The 16675-nt window shown below is 43.3% G+C and overlaps 1 protein-coding gene across 9 annotated transcripts in view; it reads left to right on the forward strand.

Annotated features, from left to right (window-relative positions):
- GRIN2B (glutamate ionotropic receptor NMDA type subunit 2B) overlaps positions 1-16675 on the forward strand; it is a 502860-nt gene that overhangs the window by 59927 nt on the left and 426258 nt on the right. Inside the window, exons 4-5 of one of the 9 annotated variants that reach the window (XM_072798951.1) lie at positions 11624-11827; positions 15755-16189. The exons of the other annotated variants lie outside the window; for them this stretch is intronic. The gene's annotated coding sequence lies outside the window, so the exon portion shown is untranslated. The remainder of the gene's footprint in view (positions 1-11623; positions 11828-15754; positions 16190-16675) is intronic. 9 annotated transcript variants of the gene reach the window in all.

The raw sequence follows: 16675 nt of genomic DNA on the forward strand, positions 1-16675 counted from the left end.
GAATAGTGTTCCCTATGAGAAGTGATTTCTGCTGCTTAGCTTATGTTTATTAGCATTGCATGGACACAGACTGGGTTCTTCTTGAGGGCAGGGATAAGTATTAAATAATGTTGTATCTTCCACAATGTCTAGTGGAATGCCTTTAGTCTAGGTGCTCCCTGACTATTGGATGACTGGCTGCTGGATAACTGCGTTCAGTAAATAAAGAGCCTCTCATTAGATAGAATGATACTATTCATGTTGGGATTTAAAAGTTGCGAAGCAGGGGCGCCCAGGTAGCTCAGTGGTTGAATGTCTGTCTTTGGCTCAGATCAAGTTCCCGAGGTCCTGGGATTGAGTCCTGCATCAGGCTTCCTGCAGGGAGTCAGCTTCTCCCTCTGCCTATGTCTCTGCTTCTCTCTCTGTCTTTATGTATAAATAAATAAAATCTTTTAAAAAAATAAAGTTTGCAGAGCATATGGATTATGTCATTGGATCTTTTCAATCTCCTTGGACAGGAATGGGAGAGTGGAGACAGGGAACAGGGCTGGGATTCTGAGAAGGAGGGTAGAAATTAGGATCTATACATATACATATGCTTATCCAAATACATCTCAAATTAGTGCTTTCACCCTGACTTTTAAGATCTGAATACCTGGTTACATGCTATGTTACAAAAAGCTATTTAGTTGAGGAAGTCGGTATTGCTGCTGTGCAACAATATTTATGTCTTCACTCCCTGTGGATAAAATTGCACTAGATAGAATTGTCCCTGCCCCCACGAAGTTTGGCTTAGCCATGGGACTAGTTCTGACTGGTGGGTTGTGGGCAGGAATGAGATGGATCTCTTTTTTTAGGACAAAACATTTAACTGTGAGTTCAAGAAATGCAATCCCTCTCCTTCCTTCTGGCTGCTATCTTGGTAGCACATGTTGCTGTGGAAGTGACCTAAGATTGAGGCAACAAGGAATGTTTTCTCGACACACGGAGAACTATGCCTGGAAGGTTGGCTTGAATCTGCAGGATTTTGAGAGTGCGAGAAGTAATCTTTTCTTGTGTCAAGCATCTGTTTTAGGGCTCTTCACTTCAGCATAACCTTGACTATCCTGATGAACAGTGCTTGGGGATTGGGGTCTGGCACGTTGGAAGGAACTGTCACTAACTGATTCAAGAATGTGGTTGTCAAGAGTGTGGCCTCAGAGCCTGATTGCCTGTGTTTCCATCCAAGCATCATTGCTAGTTCTTGAACATCTCACTTCCTCAGGTTTCTTAGCAATAATATAGGATAATGATAGCACCTACTTCATAGGGTTGTTGTATGGATGGATGAATTGCTTAATGCAAAGCACTAAGAACAGTGCTCAGTGAGTTATTATTAATATGATCACTAGTCAGAAAGCTTTCTAAAGTGATAACTCTAGCATCTGGTTTCTTACCACCGAATCTGCTTTTCCTCTGTCTCCTATCTTAGTGGCATCACAACACTTCACACTTCAGTTAATCATGTTCAAAAATGTGGAATCTTCTTTTCATGCTCAGTCACTGGCCATATTCAGCCAGTTGCTATATCCTGGTGGTTTTATTTTGGCAATATAAATAAATAAATACAATTGTATACTTTCTTTAAAATATATCCCCACTTCTCTTTTCTCATTGTCACTGTCATAATTCATTACCACTGCCTAGAGTATAGCAATAGCCTCCTAATTTGTCTGCCTGCATCCAAAATTTAGGAAGCAGAATGATCACAATAGAGAGAGGATACAGCCTGACCTTCTTGTCATACAACCTGACCTTGAACCCCAGCTTTACCTCTTGCTAGCTATGGGATTTGGGGAAAGTTACTTAATATCATTAATGTCTTTTCTTCATCTATACAAAGGGATACCTATAATTACTATAATCCTACTTCATAGGATTGTTGAGAGATTATGTGAGATAATTAAGGTAAAGTACTCAGTACATACCAGGGAATCAATCATTCTTAATTTGATTCCTTTTTCTCCATTGCATTTAGCCCAAATTGTTGCTAATATTATTTTCCAAAAGTCTAGGCCAGATCAAATTCCTCTCTTCCTCAGAACCATAGAGTATAAAATAAAAAAAAAAAGTGAAGGTTCTTTAATATGGAATTCAAGAGCCTCCAGAAACTGCCTCCACATTTTTACTACATTCCTCGTTGGCTCTGAATTCCATCACTTCCTATTACTTGAATATGCCTCTGATATCCTGCTTTTTGTTCAGCATGGAATGGTCTAGTTACTTGGTGATTATAGTTAATAATACTGTATTGTAGCCTTGAAAGTTGCTAAGAGAGTAGATCTTAAAAGTTCTTATCACTAGAAAAAGATCATAATTATGCGTGGTGATGCGTGTCAACTGGACTTACTGTGGTGACCATTTTACAACATATACAAATATCAAGTCATGTTATACACTTGAAATTAATATAATGTTATATGTCAATTGCATCTAAAAAATAGCCTACTCCTTCTAAGTTCAGAACTCATACCACATCTTCTGAGGTGCAAGAGTTCCTTTGTACCTCTGTATATCAGGTAGTTATTGCCATAAAATTGCTGCACCATATACAACACTAAAACAGTGGCTTAAAACACCAAGCACTTATTCTCACAGATCTAATGGCTGGCTGAAGATTGAAGTAGGCTGGGCTCATTTAGGGTATCTAGTTTTGTTCTACCTGTCTCTTCGTTCTTATTAGGACAAGCACGTTAGCCTAGACATGTTCCTCTCGTGGCAAACTGTAAGAGGTTGGTTTGAGAGCTCAACCAAAAATATGCAGGCTTCTTGAGACCTACATAAAGAATTGACATTCTCATCAATTTTTCCTCATTCTGTTTGTTAAAGGAAGTTTCATTGCCAAGCCCAAGGTCAGTGAGAGGACATTGCATAGTAGTTACATGCAAAGGGTGTGGTTATAGGAAGAGAGGAAGAATGGGGACCACTAACGCGCTCCTCTGCACTCTATTGCGACAAATGGATCTGATTTCTGGGGTCTTAGCATCTTATTTCTACCTCTATTATAACGGTTAAATAGTTCTGCATTTATTATTTCTTTGCTTACATACTATTTTCCTTTCTTTAAGTTTCTTGGGGGGGCAGGGATGTGTTTTGCTTATTCTAGTTTTTCCCACAGTGCTTAGCATCCTGATTTACACATAGTCTGTGTTTAGTTATTAATGTTTTTGGAATTAGTATTTTAAAATCTGGACCAAACCGACTAACTAACTTAGATTTGTTTTAGCATTTCATAAAAAGAAACTTACCATGTGTTTTTGTTCAAAAAGGAAGAAATTTAGGTATTGCTCCTAAACAGAGGCTAGAGGATTTTTCTCTACAGAGTCACTAAATTATATATGAATCAGTGCTCACAGCAGTCTGCCAATGGATTAAAGAAAAAAATTTGCAAAGAATGAAATTAGGAAAGGTTTATGGAATGTAATAAACACGGATGCTGAGGAAGGAGTGTATATAAGATGTTAGAGGATATACATTTTGAAGTTTTAAAAACAATACTGGGGATCCCTGGGTGGCTCAGCGGTTTAAGCGCCTGCCTTTGGCCCAGAGCACGATCCTGGAGTCCTGGGATCGAGTCCCACGTCAGGCTCCCGGCATGGAGCCTGCTTCTCCCTCTGCCTGTGTCTCTGCCTCTCTCTCTCTCTCTTTGTCTATCATAAATAAATAAATCTTTAAAAAATAAAATAAAAACAATACTAATTTTTACAGGTTGAGAAAAAGCACATTGAATAATTGTGGCTTGCCAAAAATCATCATCAAAAAAGCATTTATTAGTATTCACTGATGATCATTTGTTACATTGGAGATGGTAAAATGTGATCCTCTATTATTTCTTTAGCATTTATTAACTAGAATATTTGTAAAGAAGAGCTTTCTTCCCTCTCACCACAACCACTTCTTTCGAGTGTCCCGGCGGACTAATGGAGTCTTTTTTTATTTAATGTCTCATAATCAATACGATTATTATTCCTTTTCACGCTAAAATAGTCCCAAATTTGGCCAGTGGGAGATCCTTTAAGCTGGATCATATGTCCTTTTGACATATCCTCATTAGTTTTAGATCACTTCCTTGCTTTCATGCCAAACAAGATGTTCTGGGCTCACCTTGTATTTTCCCTGACTCCACCCAGAACCAGCTATTTCTCCGAGGATTCCTGGTTCCTTTTCCTGGAGAATGGCAATTAGAAACAAGGATCTGGATGTCAAGTGTGTTCATTGTTACTGGAAAGTCATTGCTTTTAGGTCCTTTTAGTGAACTGAGCTTACATATACAATATTTTATTTCTGTCCATAATTCCTGCACTAACACCACTTACCAATAGCAAACAGCCTATTCAGAGTTTAAGATTTCTTTTTAATACTCTATCCTTAAGTTATTAGGAAACAGGAACATGGGAGTACAGTGTCAAATTATCATCCAATGGATTACTTAGTAATTACAAAGAGAAAATACACCTTTACAATTTGGGAGAGCTGGTAGGCACCCCCAAATGAATGATCAAATTTGCTATCGCTAATAATGGGACTCCTGATAATTTAATGCATTGGAGAAGTTCCCAATGTTACCTTGCCAGAAATGTTTATCCTTAATTTAGTCACGAAGAAAGGAATCAGACAATTCCAGATTGTGAAATATTCTATTAGATAACTGGCCCAATCTCCCCAAAAATGTCAATATCGTGAAAGACAAAATAAGATGGAGGAACTATTCTAGAGTAAAGGAGACTTAAGAGACAAGGTAACTAAACCTAATAAGGGACATTTATGGAACAACTGTAGACTCTGAATATAGATTTTTTCGTTTTATTAAGATTTTATTTATTTATTCATAAGAGACACACAGAGAGAGAAAGAGACAGAGGCAGAGGGAGAAGCAGGCTCCATGCAAGGAGCCCTATATGGGACTCGATTCCGGGACTCCAGGATCACGCCCTGGGTGGAAGGCAGGCGCTAAACCAGTGAGCCACCCAAGGATCCCCTGAATATTGATTTAAGTGTAATTATGATCTATCATATTGGAGGATATGAGGGAAGGAAAAGTGCATATATGTGGTACATTAGTTTTTGCTTTTATTTATGAGAGACGAACTCTTATCTTCCATAGTAGGATGTCAATAGACAATGAAGAGTAGCAATATAAGGGTGTCATTTTGAGCAGTAAGGGTGAGTGCCAGCATTTGAATGAAAATCTCTGAAGGATGCCTATATATCTCAATAGGTTAAGCATTGGGCCCTTGATCTCAGGTCAGGGTCCTGAGTTCAAATGCGGTGCTGGGCTCCACACTGGGCAAGAAGCCGTCTTCTTCTTCTCCTTCCCCTTCCCCTTCCCCTTCCTCTTCCTCTTCTTCTTCTTCTTCTTCTTCTTCCTTTCTCCTCCTCCTTCTCCTTCTCCTCCTCCTTCTCCTCCTCCTCCTTCTTCTTCTTCTCCTTCTTCTCCTTCTTTCTTCTCCTTCTCCTTCTCCTTCTTCCTCTTCTTCTTAAAGAGAAAGCTGGAAGTGGTGGCTTTTATGGAGGGGAGGTGGTGGTTGGAGGTTAGAGGACTGCTGTTGAACAACTTATTATTTTACACCTTGCTCACACAACTTTGATAAAACTAAAATCTAAAGCTACAAAGAAAATAAATCTCAATTTAAAAACGAAATGAAAAATGAGTGCATGTGATGATGAGCCACAAGGGAGAGGGAAGTTGGGGCCAGACTCTGAAGGAACCAGTGTGTGAAGAAGGAGTTTGAAATAAACTCCACTAGCGGGGATCCGGTTGAGTGTTCAAGCAGAGTCATGGTGATGCAGCTCCTTTAAAGATAGAGAAAATCCTTCTTCGAATACTTACTGACTCTATTCTTGGGGTCTGCTTAGAAGTTATTTATTTATTTATTCGTTCAGGCATGGTGCTGGGTTTTGGGAGTATTATGGTAAACAAAATGGTTCATACTCCTGCCTAGGTAGATCTTACTTTATATACTGTTCAGGGTGATGTATAGATTTGGGACGTGTGAGGAGTAACCACCTCTTGCCTCAGATTGGCACCTCAGAATTTTTTTAGAGTGCTAGCGTGCATGTGCATGTGTGCTGTGTGTGTGTGTGTTTGTAAACTGGAATCCAGTTTAATTCACACAATTTCATATTCATTTTGTGGAACAATGTCTCCACACATGATTGTCAAACACCTCTGTGACTCTGTGTTCTCATGACAGCCTGCCCGTCTCCTGCTGGCTCTGCTTTCCCTTACTTAGGGCAGGACATCTCCTACGCTTTGTCTTTATTTCCTTTAACTGAGCTCTACATAAGATCCCTTGGCTGTGAAGGGATGCTTGGGTGGCTCAGCAGTTGAGAGTCTGCCTTTGGCTCAGGTCGTGATCCTGGGGTCCTGGGATGGAGTCCCACATGGGGCTCCCTGCAGGAAGCCTGCTTCTCCCTCTGCCTATGTCTCTGCCTCTCTGTGTCTCTCATGAATAAATAAATTTTTTAAAAAAAAGATCCCTTGGCTGTGAATGGGAAGGGTACCAGGTGATGAGAGCAGAGGGACCATAAGAAGTGAGTAGAAGTCACAATCAATAAAAGCTTCTCTGGAAGATTAAAGGACTCTGAAGGGGTATGGAGAAGAGGTGGGATCTCCCTGGAGGATGATGACAGTGACTGCTCAGGAACAAAGGCCCACACAGAACAAGGCAGATTCTAAGATGGAAAAACAACACTGGGGGACTGGGTACATGGCTTACAAAGAAAAACCCTAAGAAAATTCAGAGAAGGGAAGTGATGAGAGAGAAAGGAACCTGTGAGAGGAGAAAGAAAATTTATCTCCATTTTGTTTTATCATTTGCATCATTATCTGACTGCCTCTAGTAATAAGATATTTTAGAATGCCTTCAGATAGAGATGGTGCCTCTCATCCATATTGTCTGTAGTAAAGGAAATTGGGGCACATTTCTCAAGAAGCTTGATTAGTCTGATAGTGAAACACCAGGAGTGCATCTTCTCTACATCATAATAGTGAGACTAGAGGCCATTTCTTCCCCCTAAAGTATTTAGATGAGAAAAAAAGAAAAGAAAAATAAAACCTTTTCAGGTAGATAACATCAAGATTCTAAAGGATCTTTAAAAAATCCAAAAAAATAAAAAACAACAGGTAGGTCAGAAAAAGTGTTGTCATATCCTTGCTATGTTGGAGGAGGAAAAAAACCCAATAAGGCAGTGCCAACTCTAACTGTGCTTAATTGGGGGTTATTTCCACTCAGGGTGTGTTCTTGCAGGAGTTGAGTGATGCTAGAAATAACACCACGCAAATTCTTCTCTTTATCACAGAGAACTTGCTATCACGTCACAACTTACATCCACTTTCTAGATTCACTCATTCTTCTCTCTGGACTTACTTATTCCTGTCTTCTCTCTCTCCTCCCTTCCACCCCCACTGTATATTTTGGAAAAGAAAAGGGACCATTTAGGGACGTATTAAAGAAATGTTTCTCTAAGTATACAATGTGAACACGTAGAAGTGTATTGTTCCAATGTATACAACGGGCTCAGTAAAATGCAGTGGATAACAAAGACTTTTTCAATTGTTGGACAGGCAGGTCTTCAGGCAAGAGGGGAGGGGACGCAGGTTGTTTAACTATATCCCTTTGAAAAAAAATTTCCTGGCTTAAATAATGTCATTATGATAAGAACAAAATAGAGATTCTTTTAAAAGAGTAATGATGGTAGCATCAGATGTGAGAGTATTAACATTGAATGCTGTGTGTCTCTTGTATACTCCAGGAATTGCAAGCAAAAGGGGATGGATCAGATTCAGCAGAAGGCATTAATATGCATGTTGTCAACTGAGCCTTTAACAAATTATTTTTTCAAAGATAAAATTCGAATATTTTCTCTAGAAACCAGGCAGCCTATTTTACATGAGGTAACGAGCAGAGGCAGACTGACTTTGAAGCTAATGCAGCTTCAGATTCCCAGCCCCTCACTTGGGGCCCTTTCTTCTAAGGCTGTAGGAGAGGCCCTAATCATGTGTCCAAATGTTTTAGTAAAATTTGCGAAAGTAGCATATTTTAATTGCAATCATTTAAGATTGCTGTCTCTTTCCACTCCAACTTTCTCTGTCTGATTTCTTCTCACATTGGGTTGTCATTGGAGTGGTGGTGAACATGTCTGAGATGAAGCTAAGTGGAAATTGGGTTGGAAATAATTTAATTTGGGTTTAGTGAGATATATTTATGCGGCTTGCAATCAGTTTCCTAGAGGGTTAAACCATTGCCCATCTTCTCAATGAAGGAGAAGCTTCCAGGTAAACCCTATCCGCCCTTTGTGCCTCCTCATCCATCACTGTCACATGGGCATCTCAGAGAACATGTGCTCAGTGGGTCGTCCCCTTATTCTAGTTGGAAAAGAAGCTGCCTCCAGCTTCCCAGAAGTGATAGAATGCTTTTGTATTTGTAATTCTTTTTTCCCCCTTTCAGATTTGTCTGACAAATAGAATATTGGACAACTTAGAATTTTCTTTAAAGAATCAAAGTGTAATGCTTCCCCTTGGAAAACTGCTCAAGCTTTGTAACGTGGGAAGGGAAATCCAAACATAGGTTTTTTTTTTTTTAAAGATTTTATTTATTTATTCATGAGAGACACAGACAGAGAGAGAGAGAGAGAGAGAGGGAGAGAGAGAGAGAATGAGAGGCAGAGACACAGGCAGAGGGAGAAGCAGGCTCACGCAGGGAGCCTGACATGGGACTTGACCCTGGGTCTCCACGATCCCACCCTGGGCTGAAGGCGGCGCTAACCCCCTGAGCCACCTGGGCTGCCCCCAAACATAGGTTTTTAAAAAGTTTCTTCGAAGAGTTGATAAAGCTTGAGTATGCCACTTTACCTGCAGTTTGGAAAGACATTTTGGGATATTTTAATAAAACAAGTGAGAAATTACAGACTGCTGTTTGCGTCATACTTGAAGAGTTCTTTCTTGTATTATATACATTTATTTATTGAAGAACAAAGAGAAAATTCACATAATAATTAATGCATATGAAATATAAAAAGACAATGATTAGCATTGACATCAATAGAAATCAACCTGATAGTAAGAAGCAAGTTGCAGGGACACCTGGGTGGCTCAGTGGTTGAGCGTCTGCCTTTGGCTCAGGTCCTAATCCTGGGGTCCTGGGATTGAGTCCTGCATTGGAGGACTAATCACACTGGTGGAGGTACTCGGCCAGCTTTCGTGACCAGAAGAGAGAATCCCAAGAGATGGGATTGCTCTTGTCCATGGCCCAATCAGCAGATGCAAAGCCCATGCCTCGCCCAGAAAAAAAAAAAAAAAAAAAAGGAAGAAAAAAAAAAGCAGGAGGAGAGGGAAGTATATTTATTTCACAATATCTTTCATATCAAGCACTTGTACCACAGGGTAGGGCTTGAAGTTTCTCCCTCTGTCTATGTCTCTGCCACTCTCTGTATGTCCCTCATGAATAAATAAATATAATCTTAAAAAAAAAGGAAATTGGAACTTTTTTTTTCAAATCAGACCCAAACTGTAATTCTTTAAGAAGAAAAGAGAAATTTTGGATAATGAATAGGCTCCTGGATTGTTTGATAATCCAGTTATATAAGAGGAGTAAACCAAATGAACACACTGGAAAAAGATTTAAATTTCTGGCTGGTGTAAGACAAAATGCTAACATTGATGAGGATAACGCAAAACTTGTAATACACTGCAAACAGGTTAATGAATGTCATCAATTCAAGGGATTTTTAATAATAATCAGTGTATAAGAAAACCTGAAATCCCTGAAACTTTATAACTTATATATAGAAGAATTTTAAGAAAGTTTTCCTTAATTTGACAGCAATTCTAAAAACCACAATTGTACTACTGCCAATAAGAATTTTTTGTAAATGATTAATAATGAAAAATAGTTTTTGAGCCACCATGGTAAAGGTTAGAGTCGATTCTTTCTGTTATTTCCATAGAAATGATATTATAGATCATAATGAGTATGAAGTAAAACAATATAGAAAACAAGTATTACAGAACATTCAGGCAATAACTAAATGAAATTATTATTTAATTACAAATTTTTGTGGCTTTTGGCAATGAAATAATTTTTGTTTTCTCATTTTAGGTAAATATTCACTTTCACATAAAAATTTCTATTCTTGGGACATCTGGGTGGCTCAGCGGTTGAGCATCTGCCTTTGGCTCAGGGCGTGATCCTGGGGTCCTGGAATCGAGTCCTGCATTGGGCTCCCCACAGGGAGCCTGCTTCTCCCTCTGCCTATGTCTCTGTGCTTCTCTGTGTGTCTCTCATGAATAAATAAATAAAATCTTTAAAAAATATTCTACTCTTTTCTTTAAAGAGGAACTCCAAATTGCAAACTTCAAGCCCTACCCTGTGGTACAAGTGCTTGATATGAAAGATATTGTGAGATAAATATACTTCCCTCTCCTTCTGCTTTTTTTCTTTCTTCTTCTTTTTTTTTTTTTTTTTTCTGGGTGAGGCATGGGCTTTGCATCTGCTGATTGGGCCATGGACAAGAGCAATCCCATATCTTGGGATTCTCTCTTCTGGTCACGAAAGCTGGCCGAGTACCTCCACCAGTGTGATTAGCAGCCTCAGGCAAGAGCTTTTCCTTCAATAAACGATGCCATGAAATATAATCCGACATCTTGTCTTTTTAGAACATTGCTTTTTGTGCTTCCTAACTAGGAGTTAGGAAATGCATATTTGCAATGTTGAGAAATAGTGTTTCAAATTTAAATGAATCTGGGTGATCCTTGAAAACAGTTTTATTGAAAGGCTTGTATTCCTTGGAGGCAAAGGTCCATCATGAGAAGTGCAAGTGAGTGACAGGGACTCTGAGAAAGACGGAGAGAGGTCTTCTCTCATTGAATGGACAATGGACAATGGAAAAAAAATTCCACCTTCCACTCACAAGCTGCATGGTTCCTGGAATTAGCTCTTCCAGAGTCAGCAAGACTGCTTGGGAATGTGGTTTCTAATAGTCATAAAAAACACCCCAAAACTAATATTTATTGAGGCCCCACTGCATGTCTGAAAATGTGCCACAGTTACAGGAGGTCACTGAGAGGAGGTGATTGCCAGTTGACCCACAGGCTGGATCTGGGCAATCGGAAGCTTCTTACTCCCTGCCCTGTCCTTGGAATGTACATTCTACCCATTGTTCTCACTCTAGGAGCCACTTCAAGGACACAGCTTTGAGATATGAATGGGTGGAGACCATCTGGACTGTATACATGACTGAACCCCATTAAGGCCTCTATATAAACTCTTAAGATTCTTGTGGGCAGGTATTGAGATCCACTTGCGGCTGCTCGAGGCAAGCCCCGTCGGTTAAGTTGTGTTGCTTATTAAAACTGCCACCTACCAATCTGGAGTGGTCGGTCTCTTTTGTCAGCCATTCCTTGCTCTCTGTGTACAGGGACCAATTTTAGAATTTTGCCAGGGGAACTCCTGAGGTTGCTAACCAACAGTCAAAGTGCGGGGAATATATGGATAATGCAGATGCTGATCTATCTCTTCAAGTAGTTAAGTAATTAGAAAGACAGGAGATATACAGAAGTACACAATTTTAAGTTTAGCCTTATGGAATTGCCTTTTTATTATAGGTCAATCGTGGTTATTTCATGTGATTGGCAGTTTCATCTGATTGAGTACCAGTAGTCTCATACGGTTCAACATAAATAGCTTATGGACATATCATTTTCCTTTGGGGCCAGTTCTTCATAATGCAAGACCAAATGACCAATTTGGTGTGTGTAGTGTCTCTGGTGCCTGCATCACACATGTCAATAGCATCACCTAGTAATCTGGTAAGTGATCATACAAATTCCTCTACACATTTCCAAATGCAATGGGAGTCGGGGAGATGGTGGTGAGGTGCCATACCTCATTTAAAACCTCTTGCAGTTGTTATAGAAATCAAACTCAGGCTTGGTTGACTGAAAACATCCTCAGATGAGGTGGGACTTGAGCTAGAAATTGAAGAGGAGGGTAGACTTTATTAGGGAGAGGCAGTCTGAGAATTCATTCTTCCCTGTATGCTTGCAGAACTGAATAGGCTGGAATGGAATTACTGGGTCCAGAAAGGGAAAGACAGAAAATAGGGAAGGAACCAATTTCGGTGAAGGGGATTGGGATAGGAAGGGGAAGGTGGGCTCTGAAGGATTTTTTTGTTTTGTTTTGTTTTGCTTTTTTGTCACTGATGCTTTTTAAAGTAGGTCAAAGGTCAATCCTTGAGTAGGTTTGGGTCTTACTCCCAAGGTAATGGCATTCCTGGGAGAATCAAGGAAGTGTTTCAGGAGAGCCCCATGGGGTCCTGGCTCTGCATCTTACACCGCTCCTGAAATCCATGTTCTAACTGGAAATCTGCACATAGAGGGGTTTGGGTTGGCTGTTGTGTATCAAGGGGCAAGGCCACTCTGGAGTGGTTCTGCAGTTCTCCAAAGAGGTGGAAGATCAGCCCTATCCTGTCTTAGAAAAACAGCAATACAGGGTATCTGGGTGGCTTGGTGGTTGAGCATCTACCTTGGCTCAGGACGTGATTCCTAGGTCCTGGGATCGAGTCCCACAGGGAGCCTGCCTCTCCTTCTACCGATGTCTTTACCTCTCTCTCTTTCTGTCTCTCATGAAAACAACAACAAAAAAAACCCCACTTTTTTTTTTTTAAAAAAAAAAAAGAAAAACAGCAATACCATTACTGAGAAAGAATAATTTCAGCATTTGTGTTTCCATATGATGTTTATGCATCTGTGTGTGCCTTTAAAAATCTTAGATGCAATGATTAAGTCTAACGAAAGCTAGGAAACATGAAAGAATTAGTTGAGATATATTATGACTACTGTCTGGTCTATGGGACTGCAATACGCATCTGGTGTCGTCTACATAGATCAAAGCTCCAAATTACGAAATGTAACTTCTTCACACGGGAGTGTCTTATCTGTGTGTTTAGATGGCTGCTTCTCAGGAACATTGGCGAGAAGCTCATGCTATAGCCCATATGAAAATGCTCCACCACTGGAATATTCCGGGTCTTTGAAGAGACAACGGATCAGAATAAAAATGATGCATACACGATGACATTAATATTAAAAATAATATTACGGGTGGTGATAAGTGCTATTATTATTTTTTAAGATTGCATTTATTTATTCACGAGAGACACACAGAGAGAGGCGGAGACACAGGCAGAGGGAGAAGCAGGCTCCCTGCGGGGCAGGGCTGGATCCCAGCACCCCGGGATCACAACCTGAGCCAAAGGCAGGCGCTCAACCACTGAGCCACCCCGGCCACCCTAAGTGCTGTTAAAACAGAAAACAGTTTAAGAGGGAGAGAAACGAATGCATGTCTGCGTTTTGCAAGAGGGTGGGCTTGTGAATGCCATGAAATGTAGCTTCACATAAGGATTATTGACGTGTCTCATCATCGTCTCTACTCAAGGCCTTTCAGGAACAGGATCTGCTTTAATCAAAACCCGCCAAACACCCACCCTGCGGACCACGCAGTTCAGCCTTAATTACACGCGCCCTTCCCTGTTTCCCGGTGTTTCCCCGCCGGCCTCGCGGGCTCGGGCTGGAGCTCAAGCTCCCTGAAGGCAGGAAGGCGGCTCCGGGTGGGGCGGACTCGGGGGGGGGGGGGGGGGGGCGGGGCGGACTCGGGGGAGGGGGGCGGGGCGGACTCGGGGGGCGCCAGTCGGCGGCGGAGGCGCGTTCTGCAGCGGAGCGCGGCCGCCCCGGGGCCCCGGCCTCGCCCCCCGCACCCCTCCGCCGCCCGCCTCGCTGCCGTGCCCCACTGCGGCCGGCAGGAGGCGCCACGGGCTCGGCTCGAGCCTTTCCCCCCTTCCTACCCCACTCCCCCCGCCACGTGACGTGGGAAGCTGCCTCCGCCGGAGTCTCCGCAATAGGAGTGAGGGGGCGACGGGGTTTGGGGGTGGGGTGGGGTGGGGGGTGTGGAGAAAGGACACGCGCGCGCACACACACGCGCGCACAGCCGCGCGCACACACGCGGGGAGCAGAAGCATCTTCCCCAGCTTCGTGGGCTGCTCCCCCCCCGGAGCCGGTGTGTGAGAGGTAGGGGTGTGTGTGTGAGGGGGGGCACGCTTCGGGGTGTGGGACCCAAATCCAGACCGGGCAACCTGTGATGCCCCGCCCCGCCCCCGCCCCGCCCCCGTCCCCGGTGATTAATACCCGTTTTCTTACTCTCTCTCCCCCTCCTCCCCCTCCTCGTCTTCCTCTCCCGCTGCCGCGCGCTCGACTTGCACGGCGGGCCCCCGCCCGCGTCCCCTCCCCCGGCTCCGATCACCACCAGCTGGAATCTGGGATCCTGCCTCTCCACCCCCCACCTTTTTTTTTTCTTTTTTTTTTTTTTTTTGAGGAAGGAAGGTCCCCCCTCCCCGCCCCCCCTCCCCGCCACACCACCACCCCTTTTCAAAAGCCACTTCCTTCGGCTTCTTCACCTCTAGGAAATCTCGGGGCTTTTGCTCTTATCGAAAGTGTTCGTTCAGGGTGATTTTTTTTTTTTTTTTTTTTTTTTTTTTGATGACCACAATCCAGAAGTGCGGGCGTCCGAATGCATTTTGTGTGGCTTTGCCACGAAGAGTCGTGAACTTCGAACCCCCGGCGCGGATTATCAATCCTGCTTTGCAGGGAAGGGAACCCCTCACCCCGCGGCCGCCCGCCAGCCCTCTCCCTCCCCGAGCTGCTGCACCACGGCCGAGCGCGCGGAGTCGGTACGTGGATACTCCCTTGGAGGCTCACGTCTCAGGGCCGGGGCGTGGGGGTCAGGAAGATAAAGGGTCGAAGCCCTGGAACCGTTAACTAACCTGGGGTGCGGTGAAGCGCTGAAATCCGGCAGAACCCGGCACTTGCTAATTTGGACGTGGCTTTTTTTTTTTTTTTTTTTTTAAGATTTTATTTTTAGGGTGAAGGGGTAGGGCTCTCTCTGGTCTGTTTTTGGGGAGGCGGGGGGCGGGCGCTGTGAATCCCCTTACCGAGCCGAGAGGTTGGGCGTCGGTGCCCCGGGCCGGAGCCACGCGCCGCGAGCATCCGTCCAATCGACACGTTGCAGGTGAAGCCCCGTGCGCTGCACATCAGCGCGGCGGCGGCGTGAGTGTGCGCGGGGGTGAGTGTGCGCGGGGGTGAGTGTGAGTGCGCGCGCGGGGGCGCGTGCGCGGCGGGGGCGTGTGTGCGCGCGCGTGTCAGTGTGCCCCTTCCAAGAAATGCCCAGTGTGCACCCGGTGCACAATCAGAACCCACTGAGCACCAGCCCGGGGTGGGAGGAGGCGCTGCCGCTGGAGGCGATGGGGAGAGCGAGACAGACGTGTCAGCAGCAATGCAGATGGGGCTGGGGGCCGCACTCGCTGGCGAGTTAAGTGGGGATTGTGTTTCTGCGTGTGCGTGTGAGTGTGTGCTGCTCCGTGGTGCCGCTTCTCCCCCCCTTCCTCCTTCCTTACCACTTCCCTCCTTTGCTCCCTCCCTCCCTCCCGCTCTCCGCTTCCATTCAGGTTGGCTTTCCCACCTCTCATCCGTGCCCGTCCCAGGAATGGTATAGCCAGACCTTTTCTGAATTATTTATAGACCGGTGCCAGCTGTTTTCAATTCCTCTCGTGTGCACTCTGTGGGAAATGCGGGGTTTCCTCCCCCCTTTTCCTTAAAACGAATTGATATCTTTTTCGGAATGCATTTTTCTCATCCTCCGGGGACACTCGAATCAAACCCTGACCGCCTCTTTTTCCCCCTTAGGAAGGGGACGTTTTGGGAATGACCATGCTCCACGGAGGGACAGAGCCGGCCCCCAGCTTCTCTACACAGAGCCTCTTCCACTAAAGCTCCAAAAATCAAAAACCGTAATTGCCAGAAGAATCATTAAAAAAAAAAAAAATAGCCCAGCCACTAACCTCACATGCAAATGGAATAATTACTCTGGATTCTGCATTGTGAGCCGCTCTCCATATCCTGAATTACCTTTGAATTCAGTCTTTTTTCTTTGAATTTGCATCTCTTCAAGACACAAGATTAGAACAAAATTCACGCTAAATTGGATTTTAAATTATCTTCCTTTCATTTATCCTTCGTCTTTCTTATGTGGATATGCCAGCGAGAAGAGGAGACTGGACATTCCCAACATGCTCACTCCCTTAATCTGTCCGTCTAGAGGTTTGGCTTCTACAAACCAAGGTAGGGCAAATTCTGTTTTATTTTCATCTCACCTGGGGGTAGGGATTCCTTGTTTATCTCTCTCTTCAGATCCCTCAAGTGGAATTTTTGGAAGAAAAGGTGACAAGATAATAAAATAATGCTGTTTTGGGGAAAAAGGTTTATTACAAAGGGGGAAATCTCCCATGTTATTTCTTTCCCTTCCTCATCAAACAGGTTTTGGGTTTTTGGGAAGCAGTGGGGGTGGATGTATGTAGGGATGGGAGATGTTGGATGACATAAGGGTATTTGGATATAGACATGCATGGGAGACCTGTGTGATTTTTGAGTTAGATAGCATTTTATTTCTGTTTATTCTAAAGCTCTATTTTTTTATGGGAATCTAGAATTTTTTTTTTTCAGGCTAGCTTTTTCCCCTTGCCACTTCCATGCCTCTCTGTCTTCTGGCTCTACCTTCCTAGGCTTTTTTTTTTTTTTTTTTTTTTTTGATGCCCTTTAGAAAATGAA

Source organism: Canis lupus, chromosome 25, assembly GCF_048164855.1.
Source record: "Canis lupus baileyi chromosome 25, mCanLup2.hap1, whole genome shotgun sequence".
Lineage (NCBI taxonomy): Eukaryota > Metazoa > Chordata > Mammalia > Carnivora > Canidae > Canis > Canis lupus.